At 47.7% G+C, this 24,039-nt stretch overlaps 1 protein-coding gene across 1 annotated transcript in view; it reads left to right on the forward strand.

The window, feature by feature from the left end:
* The first annotated feature begins 8,805 nt into the window (after positions 1 to 8,805).
* dgo (ankyrin repeat domain containing protein 6 diego) overlaps positions 8,806 to 24,039 on the forward strand; it is a 151,389-nt gene continuing 136,155 nt past the window's right edge. The window contains exon 1 of the mRNA XM_084594094.1: positions 8,806 to 9,247. The gene's annotated coding sequence lies outside the window, so the exon portion shown is untranslated. The remainder of the gene's footprint in view (positions 9,248 to 24,039) is intronic.

The raw sequence follows: 24,039 nt of genomic DNA on the forward strand, positions 1-24,039 counted from the left end.
CGTCGGGATCAAAACGGCTTGAGAGATGATATCAAGGGTTCTCCTTACCTTGCAGAGATTTTTTGTATAGTCATATATTCTTGCATGGTGACACTGCCGGGGTGTAGAACCCCAGGTAGTCGACATTTCCGGAGTCCTTCATGAACTACGGCGACTCTCATAGCCTGAATCGCTTTGGGACGCTAAACCCCACAAACCAAGCCAAACCATGCATATGGGCTTCACTATGGGTTAATTAAAAAAAAAAAATTACGAGACACATTGGCGACTAGAGTGCTACGCATTTGTTGCGAATGTGGCGATGAATGATGCCTCGAGTAAAAAGGGTGACTACTGTTTCACATTCCTCCCATCCTTTAGGGCGTGGTACATGTGTCCGCGGGGAAATGTGACAGATACTGCGCCTTTTCTATCCTGTAAATCGATTTCAAATGCCGCTGATGCCTGCTGTACTAACTTCAGTATAAGGCGCAACATTATTGGGGACAGATTGATTGATTTATATATAGGAAAGGAAAGGCGCGGTAACTATCTCATTTGTTTTCTGTGGACACCTCAATCGCGCCGTAAGGGAAGGGGGGAAGATAGGAGTGAAAGTGGAAAGAGAGAGAGGAGCCGTAGTGGAGGGCTACGGAGTAATTTCGACCGCCTGGGTATCTTTAATGTGCGCTGACATCACAGCACACGGACGCCTCTTCGTTTCGCCGAAACGCAGCCGCCGAGGTCGGGTTCGAGCCCGGGTATTCCGGACAGTAGTCGGGCGTCTTACCACTGCACCACCCCGGCGGGGCATTAATGGGGACACTTAAGCTCATCCTTTAAGGGTATGACGTGAGAGCATAAGCTACCAGCCCACATATAAAGTCACGCTTCAACCAAGCCGTATGAAAGTGCCTGCGTGTCGTATACGGGTAACGAGAATGCAAATGGTTCTGGCAGGCTGATTCTGATATCACCCTCCCATATGAAAGGAGCGACCAGAGTTGGCAGCTCCTGCCCGTGGCATGGGGGTAACGTGAATTCAAATATCATGGCTGGCTGATTCATTGCAAAAGCGTGACACTCTTGCTGAGGACAACGATGAGCCATTAAATGCTTTCGCCTTAAAAGAGAGAGAAATAGTCATCGTGAGAAGCGGCATAGAAAGCCACGTATTCATATCCTTTAGAGAAGCCATTTTAGCCATTTCCTCGGAAATGTCTTCCCTTTCTTTTAATTTTGTCCCATTTAAGCAAGCAAGCTACCTGGCCATAATTCTCCGCAGTGAAATAGCGTTCAGAATTTTCCGGCACTCTTTGGAGCGAATACTCGTCGGATTCGACCATTCGATTCTATTCTAGGTACAAAACTTCCGCTCATTACGTTCGGCAAATTTCTAGACTGAGAGCCCCCAATTTAGACCTTTATTTATAAATCTATCCGCATTTTGAGCAACACTGGGTTACTTTATTCGAACGCCACAGGTGACGTGGCTGTCAGCTTAACTCCTTGCACATCTTGTATACCCTCTTTCTTTTTTATATTTTATACCTACGTTGCCTTCCCATTTGTTTATTTTGCTTGACAATTTGTCCTTCTTATGTTCTCAGAAGACGGACTGGGATAAAATTAAAAATATTATTGTATAACTAGAGAACAGAAAGAGAGGTAAATATCAATGTACAAGGAAAATGAAAATAAATTTTATGGCTGTCTTCAAACACCTCCATATCTTTTACATACACTCCCCCTCCCCCTTTTCTCTTATCTTTTGATTTTTTTTTCTTTTCTGCCATGCAAAACTTTCTTTCTTCATCCATCTTTTATTTTATATTAGTTTAAGCCCACACAGTATTTTTGGTGGTGCGAGCTGAGCAATGTTTTTTTTTTTATTTCTTTCTTAGTTGCCCACGCTAACTTCAGTCAGCTAAACTCCTAATTTGTAACCAGGCAGGGAGCCAGAATTCACTGCACGGGGCTGTGTGAGTCGCGGCTGGTGTGACCAAAACATCTATAGGTCCGCACGACATCAAGTGACCCTTCCATGTGACGGAAGTCAGACGGAAAAGCGTTATGTGCAATGTGCATGCAAATGCACAACTTCGTTGTTCTCCGTTCTATTGAAAATAGTCGACATAGCGAAAATTTTAACACCAAAACATTTTACGTGGTAAGGTGCGAGTTCGATAGAGTGGAAAGGAATTATCTGTTTTTATCTTGTAATATGTACTCGAAGGACAATTACAAGTCATCGCGAGCACGGTTGCTTGTCCGTCATTTGAGCTCATGCCAGTCTTTGCTCAGTTTTCACTTGCTCGAAAAAAAAAATGATTTACTTAATAGTTGTCACCAAAGCCGCCTGCAAATAAGACAATTACAAAAACACGCTTTTAGCAATATACACTTTTCGAATTCGTAGTGAGGTTAGGCTACAATATGACGAGCGGCAGAACCGGTCCAAATCCTGGTACTGGCTGGTATAAAACAAGGCGGGTGTATATGTACGCGAAAAGTCCAATGGACACAGTTTATTTGCATGTTAAGCACTTAGAGAACGCGATATCACATGACATGGAGGTACACATCGACACCCGCTTTTGTCATTTCAGGACCAGTCTCCGTGGTCTTCTTGCGTTTGTCGTCGCATTCTAAGCGTTACTCAATGCTGAAGTCCAAGCGTACATTCCACTTCACTACCTAACAATGATGCTGTCCACCTATTTCTCGAATCGCGCAAAGCAAGAAAAGGAAAAGCCTCCATGACGATGAGCCGATCAATGCATTGTTTGAATAATAAATCCCGTGGCCTTCTGTGTCCAGTCTGCACTTGAATGCGTCCCATTGGGTACCGCGGAACGTGACGTGAACTTTATGTCTAATATAATTTGCGTCACTTAGTGTGAGACACACAACGCCACGGGGTTCAAAGAAGGTCACCGTTAAAACCAAGTCAAAATACGGCCACGCTTTTTTTCTGGTGAGTTCCTGGACAAAACAGCAAGCATTTGCATCATGGCAGCAGTTTCGTTTACATGATAAATGAACCAGAAATTGCTGGGTTGATAAACGGCGGCTTAATTAGTTTTCCCGAGAAGCCGCACAGAACTTCTGCCCAAAATGCACAACGTAACATTCTGTACGAACCACATCAAGAAACTCACGTGATTCCAGACAGTTTCTTCAAGGGGTGCCCGAAATGGTCGGCAGCAGGTGGTGATTAGCGGACGCTGACTTCAGAAGCGGAAAGCCTAGACATTCAGTATTAAATGACGTATAAGCAGTTCTTCGAAATATCTGTGCCTTGGCTCCTTATTTACACCCAAAATATAGTTTGGGCATAAAGTATGACACTGATAGCTCAGCGGTGAGCTATGCGTCAAAGCGTACTTGAGGACTATACCGAACAAACGTTTCAGCACCGCGATTAAGGGCGAAGTAAATGCGAACTCGTACCACGGCAGCAAGTGTTTACGTTCAAAATGCTTTTTTTTTTTTTTTCCTCGTTGCCCAGGCATTCTATATGGACTTTCGATAACGTAATCGACCATGCTCATTTCCGGAAATAATCAAACTACGCTATTCGCTATCGGCGCCAAGCAGTGTCATACTTTATATCAATGACGAATCGGTCGGTGAGTTCATTTCTGTAATCGTGTATGCGGTCCGATTGATTCCGGTTGGCTGTGCAGCGTGCAGCTTGCATTACTCGGATTAGTTTCGGTGATGGGAATTATGTATGCATTGTTAACACCTCTATGCATATACTATAACGCTTAATGTATTATGTGTGTATAGAAGTTTTTTCAGCAAATACTGTAAAAATGGCTGAATTTAGGGTGCGGTCGAAAACAAGGGAAATCAGAAAATAAACAATAGTCTGGCGAAAGTCAGTAACTTTGGGAACATAGCGATTATTTACCTCTGAGTGGTTATATTTCACTAAAACAACTTTTTGATTATTACATTCTGGTCTTCAGGGCTAGCGTCGAATTCGGGATAACGGATCAAGGAGAGGAAATACATATGGGCACGGATGTATTTGAACGCAAGACAATTGATGTTCGCTAAGCGTTTGGGCTTAAACTGAACATTAAAAAGACAAAGATCATGGCGTCTTGCCCTATCAAGTCCTGGAGCATCAAGGGACAAGATGTGGAAGTTGTGACAGATTTTCTCTTCTTGGGCTCCAAGATTACCTCGGAAGGAGACTGCAGCCATGAAATTAGGAGACGCCTGCTTCTGGGAAAGAGAGCAATGGTTAGCCTTGACCGCTTAGTAAAGAGCAGAGACATTAGCCTGCCAACCAAGATCCGCATAACTCGTGCTATGGTCTTTCCAGTTGTGATGTATGGATGCGAGAGTTGGACTGTGAAAAAGGCTGACCGCCGAAGAATTGACGCGTTTGAATTGTGGTGCTGGCGAAGACTCTTGAGAGTTCCTTGGACTGCCAGAAGATCAAATCAGTCGATATATTGTCGACCATAAGCCCTGAATGCTCATTGGAGGGTCAAATTCTAAAGTTAAAGCTCAGCTACTTTGTTCATCTGATGAGAAGAGAGGAGTCGCTGGAGAAAGATTTGATGTTGGGAAAGGTTGAGGGTCACCGGAGAAGGGGTAGGCAGCGAACGTGGTGGTTAGATGGCATCCTCGAGGCGCTGCAGATGAAGTTATGTGATGTAAGGAAAGTAGTGAGAGACCGGAAAGCGTGGCGTGATATGGTCCATATAGGGTCACGAAGAGTCGGACACGACTGAACGACTGAACTGAACTAAACTGAAGGGTTACATACTGGATTCCAAAGGAAGTAAAGCGTAGCAAGGCCCAGCAGAAAGTTAAGTAGGTGGATGAGATTAGATTAGGAGGTTTGCGAGTGATAAGTCGACCGCATCTGACACAAGTACAGAGTTAGTGGCGGGATATGGGAGAGACCTTTGCCTTGCAGAGGCGTAGTCAGGCTGGTGCTGCATGCTTATGCTCATGGTGACTGTTTTTTTTTTCTTGCGCCAAGCGATGAAGCAAGGGAGGGTGCATGATCCCTCTGAGTCAAATCTGAATGAAGTGCCACCTGGGCTTCGAAGCCTTGGCTCTCTCCTTAGATTTTGGTTGGACTGTCACTTGTTTTGTCTAACTCGTCTCCAGACGAGGAAGGCCTCTGCCGATGCATTCCCGTTCCAAATGGTGCAATAGAGCACATAGCTCTGATTGGACGCCGTATGCATTTAAACAGGTTACCAGGAAGCGTTGGACCTAACTCGCTGTGTTCCGACTTTGGGCTGAAAATAAAAGAAAAAGTGCGCACAAGGTTTGCTGGCTCTGCAGGGCCTTGGAACCAACAGCGCTTTCTTCGTTCCTGATGAGACTTCGTCTCGTTGACGTCCGTAGCTACGATATCGCCATTGGCTCCAAATACCACACTTTATGACTAAAACTTCATTAGTGAACTTTAGCTATGGAGCTAGAAAAATTGAAGTCCGCTGCAGCTTTCACCTTGTTCGTGAAAAGAATGTCGCGCGGAAACATACTCATAATCCTCAGTGGAGATGAACACAAGTGCCTAGCCGAATTGGTTTCAACAAGAGCAGCTCAGCATAATACCCTCTTGCATGCTTCTGACGTAGTGCTTGCCATACCCTTTTCCACGCACCTTGGGGCTGCATCGACAAACCAAAACACTTTATAATTACAAATACTATCAGAAATAGCAGTGGGAAGCGGCCGCGGCCAGGAAATTAAAGAGCTTCAGCGCAAAGGACGGGAGAGAGAGACACATGAAAGTACAAACACAAGGCGCTGCTTTCGTGTGTCTCTGTGTCCCGTCCTTTGCGCTGTTCCTTAATGATGCAAAACCAACTAGCCCGCTAACTCGCTCTTATTAGTCCGATAAGTACATGAATCAGTACGAGCCTTTAGCGTCCTGGAATATAGGTAGGCCACCTGGACCTGCTTCTATGACCGTTTTATATACACCCTGTCCCTCTTCTTTCTGGAAAATCAGCGAATGCCTTAGCGAGTGCAAGCGGTCCAAATTCGCATCATCTTAACTTTCTGTATCATATGGGAAGGTGGGAATTCATAAAACGCTGGTGTCACTATTTATACTCGCATATAAGCATTGATTAAGACTTCCAGATCAGGCGATTGCGCCTGTGCGCTTTAATAAGTAGCTCGTTCAAAGCTACTCTATGTGTAGGCCGCCTTGCTCATCTTGCAAGCCGTTAACACCAGTGGCGTTGTTGACGCTTGCGTTTACACCATGCAGCCGCACGGCTCGGCGTTTAGGGGTGTCTTGCTGCTGGAACGCGGGATGGGGACCTGGCCACATTTTGATGAAAGCGAATATAGTATGTACCCGGGCGTAATAAGGTTTCAGTAGACACCTAAAAAAGCGCACTGATGGAAATTAAACCCACGCCCTGCGGCCATTACGGCACACCTATAGTAGCTAATATTTCGGTTTTTGTATAGGCGAGAAATCCATTAATTTCGTAACTAATTAAGCGACGACCGCGGCCAAAAAGCGATCCCGTCCACGCATTATCATCGCAGGTACGCTGCACGCGCTAAGCATGATACGTTTCGGCTTCCGGCGACAGGGATTAATATAAAGAGTTATTTCTACCACATACGCCCCGGGCATACGTCTCACGCTCGGCCACTTGCAGAGAAACGATATCGGAAGGCCGGCGTCAGCGCACTGTGGGACGCGTTCCAGGGGTTCACACCCCCTTATGCGTATAGACTGCCCCTCGATCGGGTTCGCTTAGCGGCTCCATTAATCTATAACGCGTGAACTACGCGCACCTCAAGACACTTTTACCTCGCGCACGCTGCCAGCGGCAGGCCAGTGCTACTGCTAGCATGTCGTGAGACAAACCAAGCGAGCTTGGCTTCGAGCCGAGGTGAAGCCAGGCGGAAAGGCGGCGTTGACGACAGAGAGAGTGCAAAGCCGAGCCGGCCAAGACACGAGGGGCGCTCAGGTGTAAACGTTCGCACATGGACGAATGCCAGCGAAGGTGAGAGGAGGCGAAGAAAGAATAAAAAACTGTAAAAATCAAAGTAAAGGTAGGGAGGGTAATTATCGACGGGCACGCAAGGAGGCTCCGATAGCGGACAAGCTCGCTGAAGCGCTTGCCCCTTGGCTGCTCGCCCCTCCGAGTTGCAGCTGCCGTCGATGCCCAGCGCGTAGTCCGCGGCGCGGCGACGGGGCGGCGGTATCGGGCACTCCTCCCGAGACTTTTGGACGGCTTCAGACCACGCTGAAGAACTCCCGCCTCTCTTTCCCGCCCCCTCTCTTCCCCCCTCCTACCTCCCCCTCGGTTGAGAAAATAAGACGCGGCTAGGCTACATGTGAAGCGAGTAGCCAACGTTTTGGAGAGAGGACCTTCAAAGCGCTCAGGTACAAACGCGGTGGGTGGAAGGAACTGAGCGTTTCTGAGAATTTCCGCGGGGAGCGCCTCGTTTGCTCGCTGGAGGGAAGCGGAGGAATTTCAAAGGCTTCTCTGCGGGCCCCGCTCTCCGGAGGGGCGGCGGAAGATACGGGGAAGGCTGTGGCGACACGAGAAAACGGCTTTGCGGTGTTCGCACGATGCTTCCTAGGTGTACTGAGTGCTCGCCAGCCATCATACCACAATATATGCCAAGATTTGATGACAGAATTTTCGGTTGCGGAACGCAGCGAAATTTGTGAAAAGAGCATCGCGTTCGACTCTTATATGAGCTTTAGTAAAGGAAAATAAATCAGCAACTAAATGGAACAACGTTCAACTTGGATATGTCGTAGTCTGCGTTCACAAAAAACATTCATATATGCAACACATTACGGTATGTCGGTAAGATAAACTTTGGGATGTAATCGATGGGGGGCTATAAGCTTTGTTTCAATAGATTTGTGGAGCAGTGAAGGGTATATGAAATTCTAAACCACTCTGGAATATCATTTTGCGTAACAGTTATGAGCTACGGTCGTGCTTTTGCAGACATTACAGTAGAGTGAAGAATTGATCCTGTACTTTGCCTCTAACCATTTCTTGGAGTCTTTACCAGCAAAGCCACATCGCTTGTACAGGTGTGGGAAGCTTTGACTTAAATCTCTCTGTTTGTGTCTTTCTTTTTTAACTCTTCCGGTTCACTTCGAGGCCAACCAGACCATGCGCCAGGAACTGCGCAACTCTGGTTGAATTCTCAAGGTGCGGACAGTCAGGCACAAAAGGAAATCACCCGCACCTCGTCTGGCTCCATTGTTCGAAGATGGCCCGTCAGGTGTCAAATTCTCGGCACACGCGTGCAGCATGGACGCTTGTACAATAGCCGCCTCCGCAAACAAGACCTTTCCGCGCGGTCATCGGGCAGTCCTTTTAGCAGGACGACCTTTCCGATTCACGACCTGGAGAGCATTGCATTCAGAGTCGCGGGTCTCGACGAAATCAAAAGGGTACCGCGTGCCGCCGACGTTTCGGGGCTCCAGGAGAACAAAAAAGAGCAGACGGCGGAGAATGAGCGCAGAGCAGGAGCAGCAGCGTCGGCTACAAGCAGCAGCACCAAAAGCAGTTGCTCGAGAAAGACCATCCATTGTGCAGCGCCGAGCCGAGCTCAGTAAGAAACAAAGGCTCCAACAGGTTTGGCGGTGGCGCGCGCTCGACGGGGTGAGGGGAAGACGACGTGGTCTTCGGCGGCAGCTCTGCGAGGAGCGTGGAGGTTCCACTCCGCCGGACGGACGGCTTCTTCACCGGGGAATCAAGACGACGAGGAGGAGGAAAAGGGGAGAGCGAGTCTCCCTTGCCTGCTGCGTCGTCGTCGCTGGTTCGAGGCACCTGCATACCGGGTACTGCCGCCACTCGCGAAGCGGCCGACGTGCTCTCCCGCGAGCTCTGTGGCCCATGCAGGTGATGCCTCCTTCGACCGTGCCATTCGCGTAGCGTGGTGTCTGCCTTGGTGCCTCCGTTCGGAGTGTGCTGTTGACTCCCGGATACAACGTGCTTCGGCCTCCTGCTCACGTGGATACCCGCGCGAGATTCCTCGGCCTCTGAAGCGGTGGTGTTCCCCGTTCATGGTGCATCGTCTGGATACCTTTGGTGTTGTGTGTACCGTTCATGAGTGTCGGCTCCCTCTTCCTGGCGTGGCCTCGTGTATTCTCAAGGCTGGATAGGTAAAAAGAGAAGACCCGTGTGTCCTCATTGTCTTCGATTGGTTGCACTTGGTGTGCGTGACAAAGGCCCACAGTGCGTCGTTGGTCCGGATTCTCTCTTTGTGGATATAACCATGTGAACAGGTGAGCTTTGACGCCTCAGTGTTACGCTATTGGTGAATGCTCCGCAGCGGGCATTTCAAAGAATATTGCGTGGTGATAAGCGTTGTTTTCTCTGACACGGTAATCGATGTTGTTTTAGGGTTCTATCCGGGTTACTGTGCTGGCATATAGCCAGGTGCATCATCGGGCATTCGTCTTCTAGGATGTGGATGTAGTTGATGAGGGCGCGTTTTCTCACCCTGGTTAAAACCAGTGAAAAAACGCGGGAAGTTTGGCACGAGATGCAAGAACAACAATCGTCCAATCTGACGCTGCGTTCTTGGTTGGATAGCGTTGGTCATCGTCAGCGGAAGCGACGAATATTTAGACATTCAGAGAAGATTCAATTAGAATCGTGGTGAACGAACCAGCAGATTATATAGCGTATACACTCGTCTGGGCACTGAAAGCTGTGGAGCACGAATGCTGGGGCACGCGGCAGTAAACAAACTGGCTTACAAATAGTCCTTCCATTGCTAATTTTCTTTCTATAGGTACAGAAAGCAGGACGCTTCCATTCTTATAACTGTGTCTTGTACTGCATAGTTAACCTTGTTAAGGCTCTGGTCACATCTATGGCATCGAAGCTCGTGTCCTCATTTGACTCCTCCGGACTTGCCCGGACACGTGCTTCTCGCTGCTCTCTTTGAGCGATGTGTCCAGAAGTCACTGCTTGTTCTGCAGATGGACCGAAAACGATAAAGAACAGGGCTCCTTCCTAGAATTGCGGATATCAACTTAATGCAGTTCATGTGAAACACGAGCGCTACATTTCTGCTACAAGTATGATGATTGTGACGAGATGCACTGGCTTTTCGCGTCCAATTCTCGTATGACAGGTCGCGTACATTTTTAACGGAGAGTGTTGATTTGATCACCCTGACAGTATGTTCATGGAGCGAGCACAATACAGCACGTGCTAATGTGCATGGTCGTCCACTCTTAGAGGGAACACGTAAACGCTTGGCCACTCCCTTCGGAGCGCAATTGCATTTCACGTGGCCGCTCATCAACGCGAAGTGAAAGGGCATGTGAAGCACCTCCTTCTGGTCCATCTGTGCCAGGCCATTTTGCTTCGAAGTGCGGTAGTGTAAGACGTAATGGCACTTTGAAGAAACACCTGTTCGCGTGTTCAACCTAACAGTGGACAATCTTGTATTCCCGCAATTGTCGTTTCATATGTTCAGAGTACACCTTATTTGGCTGTGCCTTGCTCTTAATCCGAATTCATGACGCACTTGATTAATCAAGTGGCTGTCCGAACAGAGCTCCTGTCTGTTGACAAGAAAGAATAGAGCTGAAGTCTTCAGCAAGTACGCCCATTTAAATGATAGTACGTATGCCGCATAGCTCACCGCTATAATTGAAGGAACTTTATCTGGTCCTGCTCCGCTGCTGTTTGCACGTGCGCCGCTCGCGTCTTTGTGACTTCGTATGAGCGTAAGTCTTTTTGCAACTTTCTCGCTAATGTTTTGTAGGGACACTTGGTTTCGGAGGTATACCAAGACGGGCAGTTGTCCGACTGCAGTCGATGTTGATCGTACACATACGCTTACATGTTGAGCACAAAGTGGACGACACACGTACGGCGCTGCTTCCTGAAAACTGTGACGCTTTTGTGTTCTTTCTTTCTTTCTTTCTTTCTTTCTTTCTTTCTTTCTTTCTTTCTTTCTTTCTTTCTTTCTTTCTTTCTTTCTTTCTTTCTTTCTTTCTTTCTTTCTTTCTTTCTTTCTTTCTTTCTTTCTTTCTTTCTTTCTTTCTTTCTTTCTTTAATTATATACACAAACACATTTCACGTCGATTGCCAATCAATGGACCCTGGAGAGCGAAACTTAACGGGTATAATCGCTTGCTGTTGTCTCTTTGCGGCAGCATATATACTTTGCTCGTGAATGCGATTGGTAATTTCACAGAATGTCCTAAACTTGCTTTTCTCATTCAATGAAAGGCCGCGAAGGTCAGTCAGAGGCAAGCAAGAGAAGGCTGCTGGCATGACGGCCTCGACGTTTATAACCACTGCTTACGTTAGCCTGTTTTAACGTTTCTGTCCAAGCAGGGACATTGTACCAGCATGGCGCAAGCATGGGAGAAGCCGACGGGTAATGAAGCGCTACACTAAGCAGCGTTAATCAGGAAGCGCTTTGGAGCTATAGCACAGCAAGCATAGGACCGGGTCAGTTGAAGTAATATGGTATAATCCTACTACTAACAATGATGATGATGATGCTTTGGAGTATAGCGCACTCGCTTTCAGAAGAAATCACAGTCTAGTACGACGCCTGGGTACTTTGCATCACCGTTCAAGTCCATCACACGTTAGTGCCGGCGCCCGGTTCTAGGATGCCTGAAGTTAAAGCATCGCCTGAACCATCGAGAACATCGAAGAGGGGTCGATTACGCGCACTCCGTCGCAAAATCTTGGCCAGGGGTTCCCAAACTTTTTGCCTCAAGTAACTCCGACAGCCATCAACATGTGACAAGAAACCCCCCTCCCCTTCCCAACTGTCATAGGCAAGTGATGTTGCTTGCGATGGACCGTCCGGGATTTTTCCTTCTTTTAGACCTTTTCTAAGCATTTTGTTTTTGTTTTTAAGAGTTTGGCAGTCAGCTTTGTATTAAATGTCTGCTTCTCATTTCTGCTCAGGCCTCTAAATCAAGGACAAGAACTATAGAGGTTACTGCACAGTGGGAGCCCGAAGAACCCACAGAAGCAGCCCGCGGAACTCCTTGGTTGCGGGGAACCCAGATTGAGAACCCCTGAGTAAATGAGAAAAGTCACCAGATTTACTCGCAAAATGAACGCGCTCGTGCTATGAACTCACTCCCTACTTTGGCTCCCAAAAAGTGACCTGCTTACATCGCGTAATGAATGCGAACCTCTTTTATTTGCGCGCAGTCTGTAAACAACAACAGTGAATGCTATCAGATGTCTTTATCCGAATGTGCATAAAAAGCCCCATCTGTATAGCGTCAGACCTACACACAAACATTTTTACACCTTATTGAGTGCAAATAGTGTGCTCGAGTGTCCCCGGGCTAACACCCTACGTGGAAAACCGCAACGCAGGGATAAGACGCGGCGGTTAACAATCAGGGGCTTCGGTTGGCTACCCTGCGTTGTTTAAAATAGAGGAGGGCATATGAAGAAAAAGTGAAAGAGATAAATGCGGTCTGAAAGCCAAACACCGTTGCAGCAATGTCCTGAGCTCTGTAAGGGCTGCCGCGCTTCGACCTCAACAGAACACAGCAACCGCTCCTCGACACCAAACAGACATTTGGGCAACGAAGGATGTTCCACGGTGCAGCAGGGGTGCTCTACTTATAGGGTGTTGACAACGTTACACCTTTAATGGTGAAAAAAAGGTTTAGTTTGTACACTATGCCCTCATGGGACGATCCCCCGTTAAGAATATTCGCTGAGCAATCCGACAATCAACCGATAGAAACCACGCCTGGTCACAAAAAGTTCTTTGCTCAATCAACCACAATAAGGATTGTAGCAATTTGTTACGGTTGTTCTCCGAGCTTAATCCTGCGACTGTGTCAGAGTGCACTCTACTTGTGCCGTCGTTAGAACGGGTCGCTGGGTTCGTTATGTGTGTAGAGTAGAGCTAAAATTTGCGGAATGTGCTCTCGAGCACGAAAACCGCACTCATCATCATCTGGTTAATGCCTACTTCAGGGCCTCTCCCAGCTAACTATAGCTGCATCGATGGAGTTTATCCCTGCGAACTTCTTAATCAGGCAACTTTTTGCCGCCCCCTGATGCGCTTTCATTCCTTTGGAATACAATTTGTTACCCTAAGCGACCATGGGTTATTCTCTCTTCGCACTACGTGCCCTGCCCATGCCCATTTCTTCTTGATTTTCACTAGAACGTCATTAACTCGAGTTATTTTTCTGACTCACCCTGTACTGTCTCTTAACGTTACATCTACCATTTTCCGTTCTATATCCATCTGAATTTTCTTCAGAACCCTTTTCGTTAACCTCCACGTTTCAGCCCCATATAGGTGAGTACAGGTAAGATGCAGTTATTATATGTTTTCCTCTTGAGCGATACCAATAAGCTGCTAGTCGTAATCTGCGAACACTTGCAAAATGCGCTCCGCCCTAATCTTATTATTTTGGTTATTCCCCTCTCATGATCCGGATCTGCGGTTACTACCTGTCCTAAGTATACATATTCGCCAGTGTTTCGCTCCTATTGTAAACTTCTGTTCCTTCCCGAGGCTCTTGAACATTGTCTTAGACTTCTGCATATTAATTGTTAGGTCCACAGTTCCACTTTTTCTGTCTAGCTCATTAATAATTCTTCTTAAGGTAGAGTTGTCAATGATTTTTAGGTAGGGTCATTACATTGATGTAGTTGCTCTTGAACCCAGCTATCAGGGATTGGTATTCTGCGTAGTCAGCGTGGCCGGACGTCACTCGCGTGTTAGGTCACTCCGTGCTTGACAATCGGCATGGCGTGTTGTCACGACGTCATGCGCGACGTCACGTCGGTAACGAACCGATAACTTTGCGTTAACCGCTGTCGTTATAAAACTGCCAACTTTGACTCCGGCTCTCATCGCGTAAGCGGCTGGTGATAAGTACAGTGTTGGATGATAAACGTGATAAAATGAGTGACAATGGCCGAGGAGCGTGATCAGCTAAGTCTGCTCTGAGTTGTCTTGAAATCGTTGTCCGGCGCACAGTTTGTTCCATCATACCTTCCGCCTCCTCTTCCTGCTGTCCACAAGGCTTACGAACAATGGTTTCCAAAGACCAAACGAACAAACAAAAAATGAAACGAAACGGCACTTGGTCACAACGCGTACAACATTTACTTTCCTCCGTGGCTGATACCATGAATTTTCACGCAATAGCTTTAGTGCGGATGACCGGAGCGAACCCCCGAAACCCTGTGACGAAAATTTTTATTGGTCGAGAGGGTCGTGGTGCCACAACCACAATGATCTCGCTCATTTAATTAAAATAACCCACAAAGATTACGCAGTAATCCGTGATGACGTCACTACACAATTTCTAATTGCTCTACAAATTGTGACGTGAGAAGAAAATGACGTTAAGACATCAGATAAATTGTGATTTATAAGGTAGTAGTATGACTCATATGCTATTATGACACGTAGAGCTATTTACTTACCGTTGAAAAGAAACTTGGGTCGTGATGGGAGTCGAAACCACGACTCTTGATTCCCTATTCAGACACGCTGTTCATGGAACGACCGTTACGCTTGGTTAAAGGGAGTCCATTTGTATCTTGCGGGAAGTAAAGAATGAAAAAAAAAAAAAGAAAAGAAAAGGAAATGACGGTGGTTTAACGTTACCTAAACTGATTATAACGAGCGAAAGCACACGCCGCGGTGGCTCAGTGGCTTAGACGCTCGATTACTGAACCCGAGTACCAGCGTTAGAACTCCAGCGGTTCGAACCTGCTCCGCTCCGATGGGTCCTTTTTTATGTTGAAGCACTATTGTAGGATACAAGTTAAAAAAATAATAATAAACAGCAGTTGCTAACTATGGGCTGTTGTGCGCGATGTGTGTATTGCTTCGCTGATCAATAAACATAATCGGCGTAATATTTGGCTATACTAAACAAACCGGTGGCATCGAAATTCTTGTCATTTCAGTTTAGTCTGATATTTTAGCTTTTTATTCAGGAAACCAGAAAAGACTTAAAAGCGAATTTTCTGTCACGGAGTAAATGGGGCTAGTGATTACTGCAGGCTTCAATTAATTGTATTTGAATATAGAAACGGGTTAACCATATCATTGTCAAAACGAAGAAGACCTAGTTTAACCTTGTGAATCATTAATTCGCCGACACCCGCCGAACTCGGGAGCTAATGTGGAGACGAGATGTGACGTCGTGAAGAAAATATCATCCCCACTCAGAGGCTGCAAGAAGATGCTGTTGGTCCTCGCGAAGAACTCGAGGTAACGCTTACACCCGGCGAGCTCGGAAGTTTCAATCCGGAGAACAGAGCGCAATGACCCTCTCTGCGAATTGATATGCAAGGACCCTATAGGCTGCTGAAGGGACCAATTACTGACTTCTTGCCCGCGGCTCTACCAACACTGCTCGGCTGCTTTTCTTGAATGAACTTCTCACCGTCATCCCGCATAAGACCTCAGAAGCTGCAAATATGCAAACAGGCCCGAAGCCAAACGGGGACGTCCTCTATTCCGGCTGACACGGCCAGCCGGTCCTTTTAGGCTTACACTTGGAGATGGGTGTGAGAAATGGCAGGCGGCTCATGCCTCGATGGGTTAGTTGAGGCGGAACCCAGCTGATAACGCGCACTGTCTGCGCTGCCGGGCCAGGACATGGCGGCTCTCACGAAGTCATTAAATATAGAGACGCATTCTCCCGCTGCCGCCAGGCAGAGATGCGCGCAAGAACGCAGGCACAACGACCAAGGGAACTGAAAACGAAAAAGAGAGAGAGGTGAGAGAGAGGGTAAGTGTTGATCGCTCGATGTCAAAGCGAAACAAGCAAATATAGGAAGCACTAGAGGAAAGCGGGCAAGAAGAGGGCTCAGACGGACGTTTAGCAAATGAACCAAGCCAAGTTGAAGGTCGGCCGTGGTACGACGAGGAGGGAGACTGGTTTGTCGGTGCAGCCCTCCCGTCGTTGCCGATGCTCTTCGGCTCCCGAGTCCAGCCGAAGCATCTGGCGGACAGGACCAGTCGTTAGTTTTGTCATCTTTCTGCAGCTGTTTCTTGTTGTTGCTGAGATACTCCGCCGTGTGATTTGTGCTGCCGCCGCAAATGCAGCACATGGACAGTCGGCGGATCGTTTTGCGGCATGGCTACGCCCGTGGATCCTATGCTACCGCATACCCCCTGCGAAAGGGAGTAGACAGCGTTTTCCAAGCAGCTTTACTGCTACTTTTTATTGCTGTTTCCGTTCCAGCCTTTGATCATGATGAGCATGCAGGCATTCAGCGTTCGACCATCACATGTCGGGAAGGTTCGTGTCGTGCGTTTTAGCGCCTTGCTCTGCGGCTGTTACGGCAGTGCATTGCAAAGGCAGCGACGTCTAGTTGATGGCTTGATAACAATGTACGTAGGGCCATGCAGGCAGGGTATTGACACACTGCGGAAAAAGGAAAACTGGTGCCGCTTGCGCCTGTTGAGGTAATTCGCCGGAACGTCTGATGTACAAGTATAAGGATGGAAGTATGGAGGTATGCGACTTAGCTTCAGATTGTGCGCCGCTCTCGTCTTTGATAGTCATTTCACCGATCTCTTTACAAACAAGAGTCTTGACAGTAACCCAATTACGTATACGTTTTGATGAGTAAATCTTCAACCTACTTGATGAACAAGGAACAAGGTTGTCACAGTAGCGCCTGCGATGTCCAGTTTAATTGGAGAAAACGTGTGTGTGAAAAGAATAAGCCCCGTTTTAGAGACATGAATGGAGTGCTGCTACGGGACTTACGCACTTGGCACCTGCTTAGCTAAGACATTGACGACTCCAGCAAAATAACGCTCGCTATATATTACGCATTAAAATAATTTCAAAGCAGCCACGAAGGAAAGAAATTATGTTCGCGAGTTAACAAATTTCGAGAAAATAAAAGATACGGAATTAATATGTGCAACGTGACAAAAAATACCTGACACCTAGCTCCGGATAAATCGTTATTGTCTCACCAAATGAATATTCCGCCAGGTGACCCAGTTCCTTTTCGAGCCTCGAATAACTTCACGCACAACTGTGATCGATACTGGTACAAATACATGTGCGTGTGGCCTTTAGATTCCAACGCGATAAAACTAATGGCCGAATCAGTTTCATCCACGCATAGTATACGTGTATTACTGGGGAGGTACAAAGAAACGTATCCACGCACACTCCCGGCGAACGCTGATACGACCGCTGATATGATGCGGCTTTTCCGCCACGCTCCTTCCCACACCGGGTGTTTCGCCCCGTTCGAATTGGTCGACGTTTCCCCGCTTCACTGCGGCCGAACGAAGTTGAGCGGTCCATAACCTAAACTGAAACCCCTAATCTGGCGCCGTGCTCAGCAGAGCGTGGCATTTAGAGCCTCGCGTACGCCGACGCCGCGAGACGAGGCGTCATTTGCATTCTCCGCGTACTGCATGCGGTAGAGCCGCTCGAAAGTTGCGCGGGCCTCCGCCGCCTCCTTCGGCGGTCCATTGTTATGGTAAACTCTTCCCGATCGTTAGCAGCTGTCGCGAGCGCGGGCCTAGCGTGCATGTGTATGTGGAAGACACCCGTATCTTTCTGCCAGCCGGCAAGTACGCAGAGACCGCGGGCGGCACGGAACACGTGAATCGCTTCGCTAATATCGGCTCCAAGGGCACGCCGAGGCGCTGCTGCAGAACGTCGCTACGTTTCCCACCACCAGTTGGGTAGAAAAACTGCGAACGAGATACCATGGGCCGAGTTCACTATACGGTTGGTGGTTCATATTCAATTTTCGTGACCAGAAACTTCGTGCAACGTGACGGATAAAAATTACGAGCACGGGCTTAGAGAGATGAAGAAACGCGAGGGGAATGGAAATCAAGCCGCCGACATGTATTGGTTTCAAAGGACTTCCTTATGCGTTCATATTTTGTGATATGAAGTCGTGCTTGAGCTCTTTTCTTGTAATGAGGAGGGCCGGTTGCAGCCTTTGTCTGATTCAACACGAATTGAGCGGTCAATTGAGAGAAAAGGATGTGGGTTCCAAACGCTTAAGCAAACGGTCAGTTAAAGGATTGTGTGAGCCTGCCGCATTTAAGCGAGACGAACGATTAGAAGCAACAGTTAAGCTTCCTCAAAATTCGTGATGTAAGTGTAATGGAAAGAACTGTTCAAGGGCGGATTTTTTTGTCAGCCTTGGAGTGGGCGGTCTCATTTGAATCACGTATTTCTCGTACTTTTCTCATCGAAAAAAAAATACAAAAAAAACATTGCGCTGAAGTGTGCTTAAGAGCGGAAATGGCGAAAGCCACTTTACAGGACATTTTCTCTAACTGCATCGTCATTGTCATCCCAACAGCATCATCTTATCATCTTCACTATCGCCACCCCCCCCCCCCCCCCTTCCCCATTGGTTCTATTCCTGGTGCAGATTCTTTTTTTTTTTTTTTGCTTGTAGGTGTCAGGTTGTCAGTTAGTGCAAACATGTTCCCGTGTACATTTACTGCGAACATTTCGATAGCCTTTCACCATAAAAATTGAGCTAAGTATATTTTTTTATTTGTAAAGTTTCTCACTGGAGAGGGTGCCTCAGCTCAGCAAAGATCAGGTTCATTACGTATTTGTTGACTAGTACGTGAAATTTCAACTTGTGGCATCCAATCCATTCTCTAATGGTTTGGTTAAACCTCACGAACCAAACCGAACCAATCACTTCAGAGGGGTCCTTTGACTTTGTTAGGGGTAGTTCGTTTCGAAGAAAGAAATTAAACACAATGGTGCACAAGATATTTCACTGCCGAATCCTGATGCTAGCAACCACACTCAAAGTACGCGCAACCGCAGTCGTGTGCCGCCATATATTTCGCCATTCGCCTCACACCAAAGCCGTATTGGCAATGCCACGTAGCAGAAGGGTTGTATACACTGTAGCTGAATATATGTTTCGAACATGGTGTTAGGTTTTGGATGTGCATCTCTCGATGCGTATGCCTACAAGCGCACTTTACGTGTTATATTGCACAGCTTCACTGACACACAGCATGAGATACGATCGGCGGCCCCTGCACGTCTCTCACTCGCCACGTCCGATGCCACGATACGATGCAAATGTTGCAAATGATACGGCGGCATGCTGTCGAGCCAACAAAGCCGCCTTGGGTGGCGGGAGTGTTGGGCAACGGGGACGACCGCAAAACCGACACTGCAGGCCAGGCGGAAGCCGTACACGACGTTGTCTAGGTTGGCTCGCCTAAACGTGCGAGCGGGCGTCATTATACACGAGGGGCTCACCAACAGCTCTAATGGTCACACACAAATACATCTGCAACAGCGCCGGCTGTCGCGGCAACGTATGGCGTCTCAAGTGCTTTTCCAGTAAATCTGAACGCTTGAACATCACGCGGCACGCTTGATATCGGGCAGGCATACCAATCTGACCATAACCATCAGCGCCAGCTCTCAGCCTATATATACTTCATTAAACCATCATTCGTGTATTCGTACCACCAAACGACAACAACAGTAAAGATTCTCATGCAGTGTCATGACTCATGAGGTCATGCGCAGTACTCGTCGTTTTTCGGGTTACCGGCGTGGCATGAAGGGACAGGACACTGCTAGTATGCAGGTTCTCACCTACGCACGTTCACATCTCTTCCGCCATATCCCATATCCACGTGGCACCTTCGGGCGCTCTCCATTTACTACACCCTCGGGCGCGCGTCGCGATAACAACCATCCCACGAAACATTAATCTCACGAGACTGTTAAGCCTGACGCGACCACCGGAAGCGCTCCCTCATTCAGGCATATCCCACTGGCTGCAAGGACGTTGACGTCCCCTTCACAGATGCCACACCGGCGACGGCCAGCAGGGAGATCGCCGTGGTGGTTGACACGGACTTTCTTGTGGGAGTGTTTGCCAGCGAACACGGTCTTAATGAGCCTTCTCTAGGAACATGCGATCGCACGAGCCGTGATCACTATACTTATACTCTTCCTTCACCACAACGAGTCCACATATTCACTGTACACCATGGCCTATCTTATTGATGGCAGGCACAGTAGCCCTTTCTTTCGTGCACTCCATCTGGTGGACAAAACGCACCTGCAAGATTATTTGTGCGTCCTTGCAAGTAGGTATCCTCGGTACTATTGAGCGCGCATATGTCATTCATAATAGGTCGCAAACTCAGGCAGTGCTATTGCGAAAAGTTTCGCCAAGTTTCGGCCCGTCGCGTAATCCGTGGCCGCAGTCACGAATGACCTTGAACAGCCGCGAAAAAGAAGACGACGACGAAAAAAAGAAAAACGCTCGGTCACCCGCAGCTAATGCTTTCGCTCCATTTTCGGTTCAGCGGCGTTGAACACTTCTGACTTTTTTTTTTTTTTAATGGATTCGAGCACTTGCCCCTGCAGCCTAGTGAGACGAATATAGTGCATTGGGCGGACACCACAAACTCTACCTCTTATGTAACGGCAATTTCACTCCGATTAACCTTACTCCATCTTGTGCACAACAGGTGGCGATGCTGAATACGCCGGTTCTCATCCGATCACCGAAGTATTGGGCTCGGTCACTACTTTGGAGGGAGACCGCCTGGGAACGCCGGGTATTGTTGATGGCACTTCTTTCAAGGCATGGACATTGCTACTGTGATGCCCGCCCGTTACAAAGAGTGTTGCCAATAAATTCAGTGCAACCCAATTCAATCATTTTTGCCTTTGGCCGCCATTGACAGCACTCGTGTGTAATTCGGACCGCTGCTGAACAGCTTTTCTACGAATGCCAAATTTTGTCCCGGGAGACACGGTAGTAATAATTGAATGTTATGGAAACGCTGTAATCTAGTTACCTTTTCGATTATGTGTAATATTACGATCGCTTCCCTGAACAAGTAATGTAATTTTAATTACACCGGAGCAGCGATTTCACAAAACGAATTTGCTGCTTTCGAACGATTTTACTAAAAAGAACGGTACTAGTTTTGCCGAAGAAGCTTTTGCATTCGTGCCGACAAAACGAGGCAAAATTTTCGATTCCCAGTTTGCAGTTCAGCTGTTCCTTTTGTAATATAAATGAAGAATGCGGAAATAAATCACATCAGTAATTACTATCCCAAAATCGGGCGATTAAGTTACATTACCATTTGCTGCTCTAAAATTATTTCCAATGCATTTCTTCTAAAATTGTTTAGATTTTCTAGCGCGCGCGGGCGCGCACACACACACACACACACACACACACACACACACACACACACACACACACACACACACACACACACACACACACACACACACACACACACACACACACACACACACACACACACACACACACACACACACACACACACACACACACACACACACACACACACACACACACACACACACACACATTCTCTCTCTATCTCTGTGTGTTCACAATGCGAAATATGGCAGCACCCAGAATTTCGCACTGTACAGACCAACACCGTGTCTACAAACAAAGGGGACGCTCGCATGTGGATAGTCGGCTTGGCGCCCATAGGAATACATGGAGGGGAAGTTTTCAAAGCAGTTTTCAGATTTCACAAGACACCAATGATGCCGTGTTTTGGTACAGGGCAACCACAAACATCCCAGAACAGATTGTGAAACCATGAGATGCGATTTCGGAGGCGAAGTATTTTTAAAACATCGCGAAACGTATGGGGGGAGCGAGTTGGGAGGGCGACTCATAGAAACACATGAAAACACAACTTGCCGCAACATTTTTCTCGCTGCGCAGAGCATCAGAAGAGGTAGCCAGTCGTTAATCGTTGGCGATAGTTTCGACGAAATGAGTGACAAAATATGCGTTGACATCCGAGAGCCAATCTGTCTTTAAAACGTGTTGTGTTGTGAAGCCGCACATACCAACGACAGGCTCGTTACTGCTGGGCGCTTCTCCGAATTCAGCAAACCTCTCTTGTATATGCACTTAATTTGCTCGCTTAACAGTTATTCAATATGTGTATACTAGGGAAAACTACATTCAAAAACAATTCTCAAGCTTCATGACAAGGGAACAAAAGAGAACGGCCCGCGGTGGCGCAGACGACGCTCTATTCGAGCGCGGCCGGCGTCCGCGTCTTGTGCGAGCAGACGGGGCATTTCAATCGTTTGCTGCGGCGCGTGGTTCGTTTATCTTGTTGTGTGAGGACTGCTTTCGGCTTCAAAGTTTGTATCATTTCAACGGCAGTATTCAAGAAGCAACGTAGCCTACGCGGCAGCACGTTATAATACGAGAAGCTATCGCGATTGCGAGAAGCACCCAGCGGATAGTTACTTTTTCAGCGGTATGCCGGTCTTTCCAATGCACATTTATCGAGGTGCTTTAATAACTGATTGGTTTCAAAATGACAGAATATTTTGTCACAATTTTTCTTCAAGACATTCGCTAACGTTTAAGCGTCTGCCGTGTTTGTTGGCGCTCACCGAAGCCGGTAAATTATTTTGGTAAGTTTCCCTTGCATGTGTTTCTGTGAGCCGTTCTCCCGATTTTTATCCCTATACGTTTCGCGGTGTTCTAAAAATACTCCGCCTCTGTAATGAGGTTTAATAGTTTCACAATGCGTTCTACGATTGTTTTGCACCGAACGAAAATCATATCATAGGCGCACTGTGAAATAAGAAAACTGTTTTGAAATGTTTTAGTTCCACGTATTCCTATGGAGGCTAAGCCTCTTTTTTTTTTTTTTTTCGCTTTCCGCCTGGCGACAGCAGCGCCACCGCATCCTGCTTACGTCACAGATCGGTGTTGGTCTATAGCGGTGTATATAGCTGCTAGAGGCCTCCGTTGTATAAGGGCAGTTGTGCTATTTTTAAACTCGACGGCTTTCATGAAAGGAGGATGTAGCCAGTAGCGAAGGGAGAAAAGTAATAACAGCGATAGGGATAGATACAGTTCCGGGCGGACTACGCGGCCCCCGCAGCGATTACACAAATGAAATGCAGGTAGATAGATGCACACGGATTGGAGGTCTAGCTGCGCCGTACACGATGAAGCAAATAGGCGAGAGAGCAGTGCCACGATCGGCCTGCCTATCTATGTGAGTGCGTGAACGGCTATGTTATTGCTTCTAGGCTCACGGCACGGGTATCATTGCCGAGGGTGCGCCCGCTCAAACCGGCCGGCGGTCATCGCAGGCAAGGGCCCCTTTCCATATGTTCCATATACCGCCCCTGGGCGCGATTTATGGGCCGCCCGCGTGCAGCTGAGCCCAGGCTTTGAAAAGGGAGCCGCGTGCGAAGATACGCGAGGCCCACTGTGCAGGAGCTGATTCGACCTGTGGGATTCGCAATGCGGTGAATAGTGCACCAGTTCCGGGCGAGGGGGGGGGGGGGGGGGGGAGTTCGTTTTTCCGGTTTTTCCCATGTCCTCGACTCCTCATCGTCGTCGTCTACACGGGGCAGCAGCGATTACGGCGGAAACTTGATGGCTCCAGGAATCCAGGCGTTCGAATGGCCGGCCGACTCTGGCACGCCTACCACAAGCGTCGATGGTCGCAGATCTTTCCTTCTTCTTTATTCTCCATCCGCGGAGACACGGAGGAGTCGTCGTTCGCCTCATCGTTCGCATCGCGCCGAATTGGTTGTAACGACTGATAAAGTAGAACTGGAATCTCCTACCGAGTGAAATAAAGATTCCGAAACAGCATTAATTCTGTTTATAGAGAAACACTGGAATCCTTTGCGAACGGCAGGCAATAGCTCCGGAACATACAATGCATGCAGAACTTCGTGAATCCAGTCGCATTACTTTGTAGAAATCCGCGTTTGTTTATAAGTCGCACCGCACAGTCCAAACGTTACTGATGCAGTGAGGATATAAGATAAGATGTGCCCCATGAAATATCCGCTTCGGCTCTGATGACAGCCCACACAATGCAACGTTCGTAGACGCTCTCGATATTTCCGCTCCTCATATCTTAAAGAGGGCTGTCCTGCATATGCTACGTAGGCACCCGTAAATACAGCGCAAATGCATATATAAGCTTGTTCACATTTCTCGACCGTATCGGGCATCAATCACTAACGCGATCCATAGAAATTACATACGCCGCTCCACC

Source organism: Amblyomma maculatum, chromosome 1 (genome assembly GCF_055883805.1).
Source record: "Amblyomma maculatum isolate TAMU_Amacu chromosome 1, ASM5588380v1, whole genome shotgun sequence".
In the NCBI taxonomy this organism is placed as follows: Eukaryota; Metazoa; Arthropoda; class Arachnida; order Ixodida; family Ixodidae; genus Amblyomma; species Amblyomma maculatum.